The sequence below is a fragment of the Arachis duranensis genome, chromosome 6, assembly GCF_000817695.3.
Source record: "Arachis duranensis cultivar V14167 chromosome 6, aradu.V14167.gnm2.J7QH, whole genome shotgun sequence".
Lineage (NCBI taxonomy): Eukaryota > Viridiplantae > Streptophyta > Magnoliopsida > Fabales > Fabaceae > Arachis > Arachis duranensis.
In genome coordinates, this window is record NC_029777.3 from 48,823,428 (window position 1) to 48,830,620 (window position 7,193).

The following is a 7,193-nucleotide window of genomic DNA, read 5'->3' on the forward strand; positions in this document are numbered from 1 at the left end:
AGCTTTGTTGGAGGATCTCTTCATCTGAAGAAGACGCCTGCAGAAGCTCAAGAACTGATTGAAATGGTTGCAAATAACCAATTCATGTACACTTCTGAAAGGAATCCTGTGAACAATGGGACGAATCAGAAGAAAGGAGTTCTTGAGAATGATACTCTGAATGCCATATTAGCTCAGAACAAAATAATGACTCAGCAAATCAATATGATTTCTCAAAGTCTGTTTGGAATGCAAGCTGCACCAGGCAGTACTAAGGACGCTTCATCTAAAGAAGAAGCTCATGATCCTGAGAACCCATCAATGGAAGAGGTGAATTACATGGGAGAACCCTATGGAAACACCTATAATCCTTCATGGAGAAATCATCCAAATCTCTCATGGAAGGATCAACAGAGGCCTCAACAAGGTTTCAACAACAACAATGGTGGAAGAAACAGGTTTAGCAATGGCAAGCCTTTTCCATTATCTTCTCAGCAACAAACAGAGAATTCTAAGCAGAGCCACTCTGACTTAGCAACAATGGTCTCTGATCTAATCAAAACCACTCAAAGTTTCATGACTGAAACAAGGTCCTCCATTAGAAACTTGGAGGCACAAGTGGGTCAGCTGAGTAAGAAAGTTACTGAACTCCCTCCTAGTACTCTTCCAAGCAATACAGAAGAAAATCCAAAAGGAGAGTGCAAGGCCATCAACATGGCCGAACTTGGAGAGGAGAAAGAGGCAGTGAGTGCCACTGAGGAAGACCTCAATGGACGTCCACTGGCCTCCAATGAGTTTCCTAATGAGGAACCATGGGAATTTGAAGCTTACACTGAGACCATAGAGATTCCATTGGATTTACTTCTGCCATTCATGAGCTCTGACGAGTATTCTTCCTCTGAAGAGGATGAAGATGTCACTGAAGAGCAAGTTGCTAAGTACCTTGGAGCAATCATGAAGCTAAATGACAAGTTATTTGGTAATGAGATTTGGGAAGATGAACCCCTTTTGCTCACCAAAGAACTGGATGACTTGTCTAGGCAAAAATTACCTCAAAAGAGACAGGACCCTGGGAAGTTCTCAATACCTTGTACCATGATCTTTGAGAAGGCTCTGTGTGACCTAGGGTCAAGCATAAACCTCATGCCTACCTCTCTCAGTATTGGAGAAGCTAGGGATCTTTGAGGTGCAAGCTGCAAAAATCTCACTAGAGATGACTATGATTGATGTTGACAGAGGAGAATTGATCATTCAAGTGAATGAAGAATCCTTTATGTTTAAGGCTCAAGGATATCCCTCTGTAACCATGGAGAGGAAGCATGAAGAGCTTCTCTCAAAATAGAGTCAAACAGAGCCCCCACAGTCAAACTCTAAGTTTGGTGTTGGGAGGCCACAACCAAATTCTAAGTTTGGTATTGAACCCCCACATTCAAACTCTAAGTTTGGTGTTGGGAGGTTCCAACATTGCTCTGAGTATCTGTGAGGCTCAATAAGAGCCCACTGTCAAGCTACTGACATTAAAGAAGTGCTTGTTGGGAGGCAACCCAATGTTATATTATCTATTTTCCTTCGTTATTTTATGTTTTCTATAGGTTGATGATCATGGAAAGTCACAAAATCAATTGAAAAAAAAGCAAAAACAGCAAGAGAAACAGAAAGAAAAACAACACACCCTAGAGGAAAACTTGCTGGCGTTTAAATGCCAGTAAGGGCAGCAAATGGGCCATTCTGGGCATTTAACGCCAGAAAGGGACACCAGACTGGCGTTAAACGCCAGGAAGGGGCAAGAAGCTGGCGTTAAATGCCAGAAATGGGCACCAGCCCGGCGTTTAACGCCAAAATTGGCAGAAGGAGCATTTTTGCTCGCCACTTGGTGCAGGGATGAATTTTCCTTGACACCTCAAGATCTGTGGACACCACAGGATCCCCACCTACCTCACCACTCTCTCTCTTTTTCACCCATTCACCAATCACCTCAACACCTCTTCCCCAAAACCCCTCACCTATCAAATCCCACTATTCTCTTCCCCACTCACATCCATCCTTCATAAAACACCACCTACCTCACCATTCAAATTCAAACCACTTTTCCTCCCAAACCCACCCATAATGGCCGAACCATACACCCCCCTCCACTCCTATATAAACCCATCTTCTCTCTTTCATTTTCACACAACCTAAACACTACTTCTCTCCCTTGGCCGAATCACAAAGCCACATCCATCTGCTCTATTTCTTCTTTTTCTACTCTCTTCTTCCTTCTTTTGCTCGAGGACGAGCAAACCTTCTAAGTTTGGTGTGGTAAAAGCATTGCTTTTTGTTTTTCCATAACCATTTATGGCATCTAAGACCAGAGAAACCTCTAGAAAGAGGAAAGGGAAGGTAAAAGCTTCCACCTTCGAGTCATGGGAGATGGAGAGATTCATCTCAAGGGTACATCAAGACCACTTCTATGAAGTTGTTGCCATAAAGAAGGTGATCCCCGAGGTCCCTTTCAAACTCAAAAAGAGGGAATATCCGGAGATCCGACATGAGATCCGAAGAAGAGGTTGGGAAGTTCATACCAACCCCAATCAACAACTCGGGATCTTAATGGTTCAAGAGTTCTATTCCAATGCATGGATCACCAAGAACCATGATCAAAGTGTGAACCCGGACCCAAAGAATTGGCTTACAATGGTTTGGGGGAAATGCTTAGATTTTAGTCCGAAAAATGTAAGGTTGGCATTCAACTTGCCCATGATGCAAGGAGATGAACACCTTTACACTAGAAGGGTCAACTTTGATCAAAGGTTGGACCAAGTCCTCAAAGACATTTGTGAAGAGGGCGCTCAATGGAAGAGAGATTCAAGAGGGAAGCCAGTTCACCTGAGAAGGCATGACCTCAAGCCCGTGGCAAGGGGATGGTTGGAGTTTATCCAATGCTCAATCATTCCCACTAGCAACCAGTCCGAAGTTACTATAGACCGGGCTATCATGATTCACAGCATCATGATTGGAGAGGAAGTAGAAGTTCATGAGGTTATATCCCAAGAACTTGGCAAGGTTAGCCTTCCTTCATCTCATTTGTCACCTCTGTTATTCAGTCAGAATTGACATAGAGGGAGACACCTTCATTGATGAGGACAAGCCCATCACTAAGACAAGGATGGAGCAAACAAGAGATCCCACTCATCAAGAGATCCCGCCACCTTATAAAGTTCTTGGGATATAACCTCATGAACTTCTACTTCCTCTCCAATCATGATGCTATGAATCATGATAGCCTGGTCTATAGTAACTTCGGACCGGTTTCTAGTGGGAATGATTAAGCGTTGGATAAACTCCAACCATCCTCTAGCCACGGGCTTGAGGTCATGCCTTCTCAGTTGAACCAGCTTTCCTCTTGAATCTCTCTTCTATTGAGCACCCTCTTCACAAATGTCTATGAGGACTTAGTCCAACCTTTGATCAAAGTTGACCCTTCTAGTGTAAGGGTGTTCATCTCCTTGCATCATGGGCAAGTTAAATGCCAACCTTACATTTTCCGGACTAAAATCTAAGCATTTCCCCCGAACCATTGTAAGCCAATTCTTTGGGTCCGGGTTCACACTTTGATCATGGCTCTTGGTGATCCATGCAATGGCATAGAACTCTTGAACCATTAAGATCCCGACTTATTGAATGGGGTTGGTAAGAACTTCCCAACCTCTTCTTCGGATCTCATGTCGGATCTCCAGATATTCGCTCTTTTTATGTTTGAAAGGGACCTCGGGGATCACCTTCTTCATGGCCACAACTTCATAGAAGTGGTCTTGATGCACCCTTGAGATGAATCTCTCCATCTCCCATGACTCGGAGGTGGAAGCTTTTGCCTTCCCTTTCCTCTTTCTAGAGGTTTCTTCGGCCTTAGATGCCATAAATGGTTATGGAAAAACAAAAAGCAATGCTTTTACCACACCAAACTTAGAAGGTTTGCTTGTCCTCGAGCAAAAGAAGAAAGAAGAGAGTAGAAAAAGAAGAAATAGAGGAGATGGAGGTGGCTTTATTTTTCGGCCAAAGGGGAGAAGTAGTATATAGGTTGTGTGAAAATAAAGGAGTGAAGATGGGTTTATATAGGAGTGGAGAGGGGTGTATGGTTCGGCCATTATGGGTGGGTTTGGGAGGGAAAGTGGTTTGAATTTAAATGGTGAGGTAGGTGGGGTTTTATGAAGGATGGATGTGAGTGGGGAAGAGAATAGTGGGATTTGATAGGTGAGGGGTTTTGGGGAAGAGAGAGAGTGGTGGGGTAGGTGGGGATCCTGTGGGGTCCACAGATCCTGAGGTGTCAAGGAAAATTCATCCCTGCACCAAGTGGCCAGCAAAAATGCTCCTTCTGCCAATTTTGGCGTTAAACACCGGGCTGGTGCCCATTTCTGGTGTTTAACGCCAGCTTCTTGCCCCTTCCTGGTGTTTAACGCCAGTCTGGTGCCTCTTTCTGGCGTTAAACGCCCAAAATGGTGCCAGACTGGGCATTAAACGCCCATTCGCTGCCCTTACTGGCGTTTAAACGCCCAAAATGGTGCCAGACTGGGCATTAAACGCCCATTTGCTGCCCTTACTGGCGTTTAAATGCCAGCAAGTTTTCCTCCAAGGTGTGCTGTTTTTCTTTCTGTTTTTCATGCTATTTTCAATTGATTTTGTGACTTCCCATGATCATCAACCTATAGAAAATATAAAATAACAAAGGAAAATAGATAAATATAACATTGGGTTACCTCCCAACAAGCGCTTCTTTAATGTCAGTAGCTTGACAGTGGGCTCTCATAAAGCCTCACAGATACTCAGAGCAATGTTGGAACCTCCCAACACCAAACTTAGAGTTTGAATGTGGGGGTTCAACACCAAACTTAGAAGTTGGTTGAGGCCTCCCAACACCAAACTTAGGGTTTGACTGTGGGGCTCTGTTTGACTCTATTTTGAGAGAAGCTCCTCATGCTTCCTCTCCATGGTTACAGAGGGATATCCTTGAGCCTTAAACACAAAGGATTCTTCATTCACTTGAATGATCAATTCTCCTCTGTCAACATCAATCACAGCCTTTGCTCTGGCTAGGAAGGGTCTGCCAAGGATGATGGATTCATCCATGCACTTCCCAGTCTCTAGGACTATGAAATCAACAGGGATGTAATGGTCTTCAACTTTTACCAGAACATCCTTTACAAGTCCATAAGCTTGTTTTCTTGAATTTTTTGTCATCTCTAGTGAGATTTTTGCAGCTTTCACCTCAAAGATCCCTAGCTTCTCCATTACAGAGAGAGGCATGAAGTTTATGCTTGACCCTAGGTCACAATGAGCCTTCTCAAAGGTCATGGTGCCTATGGCACAAGGTAATGAGAACTTCCCAGGGTCCTGTCTCTTTTGAGGTAATTTCTGCCTAGACAAGTCATCCAGTTCTTTGGTGAGCAAAGGGGGTTCATCCTCCCAAGTCTCATTATCAAATAACTTGTCATTTAGCTTCATGATTGCTCCAAGATACTTAGCAACTTGCTCTTCAGTGACATCTTCGTCCTCTTCAGAGGAAGAATACTCATCAGAGCTCATGAATGGCAGAAGTAAATCCAATGGAATCTCTATGGTCTCAGTGTGAGCCTCAGATTCCCATGGTTCCTCATTAAGGAACCCATTGGAGGCCAATGGACGTCCATTGAGGTCTTCCTCAGGGGCGATCACTGCCTCTTCCTCCTCTCTAAGTTTGGCCATGTTGATGGCCTCACACTCTCCTTTTGGATTCTCTTCTGTATTGCTTGGAAGAGTACTAGGAGGGAGTTCAGTAACTTTCTTACTCAACTGACCCACTTGTGCCTCCAAGTTTCTAATGGAGGACCTTGTTTCAGTCATGAAACTTTGAGTGGTTTTTATTAGATCAGAGACCATGGTTGCTAAGTCAGAGTGGCTCTACATAGAATTCTCTGTCTGTTGCTGAGAAGATGATAGAAAAAGCTTGCCATTGCCAAACCTGTTTCTTCCACCATTATTGTTGTTGAAACCTTGTTGAGGTCTCTGTTGATCCTTCCATGAGAGATTTGGATGATTTCTCCATGAAGTATTATAGGTGTTTCCATAGGGTTCTCCTATGTAATTCACCTCTTCCATTGAAGGGTTCTCAGGATCATAAGCTTCTTCTTCAGATGAAGCGTCCTTAGCACTGCCTGGTGGAGCTTGCATTCCAGACAGACTTTGAGAAATCATATTGACTTGCTGAGTCAATATTTTGTTCTGAGCCAATATGGCATTCAGAGTATCAATCTCAAGGACTCCTTTCTTCTGATTCGTCCCATTGTTCACAGGATTCCTTTCAGAAGTGTACATGAATTGGTTATTTGCAACCATTTCATTGAGTTCTTGAGCTTTTGCAGGCGTCTTCTTCAGATGAAGAGATCCTCCAGCAGAGCTGTCCAAAGACATCTTGGACAATTCAGAGAGACCATCATAGAAAATACCTATGATGCTCCATTCAGAAAGCATGTCAGATGCAATTCTGTTGCATTAGAGAAACTAATTGAGGCTTAAGCTCAAAGTTGTTTGCTCCAATGACAGGGATAGAGATGCTTCTCTCATAGAAGTCGGGAGTAGGTGCAGTAAAGTCACCCAACACCTTCCTTGCATTGTTGGCATTCTTGTTATTTTCGGCTGCCATGTCTTCTTCTTTGAAGATTTCTGTTAGGTCCTCTACAGAGAATTGTGCTTTAGCTTCTCATAGCTTTCACTTTAAGGACCTTTCAGGTTCAGGGTCAGCTTCAACAAGAATGCCTTTGTCCTTGCTCCTGCTCATATGAAAGAGAAGAAAACAAGAAAATATGGAATCCTCTATGTCACAGTATAGAGATTCCTTGAGGTGTCAGAGGAAAAGAAAAATAGAAGGAAGAGGTAGAAGAAGAATTTGAACTTATCAAAAGAGATGGAGTTCGAATTGTTGAAAGAGGAGGAGTGTTAGTCCATAAATAGAAGGATGTGAGAAGAGGGGAAGAATTTTTGAAAATAAATTAAAAGATTTTTAAAATAATTTTGAAAATTGATTGATGATTTTCGAAAACTAAGAGTGGGAAAGAAATTAAGTGATTTTTGAAAAAGATTTTGAAATTAGAAATAAAAAAAATATGATTTGAAAACTATTTTGAAAAAGATGTGATTAAGAAGATATGATTGAAAAGTTATGGTTTTAAAAAGATATGATTGAAAAGATATGATTGAAA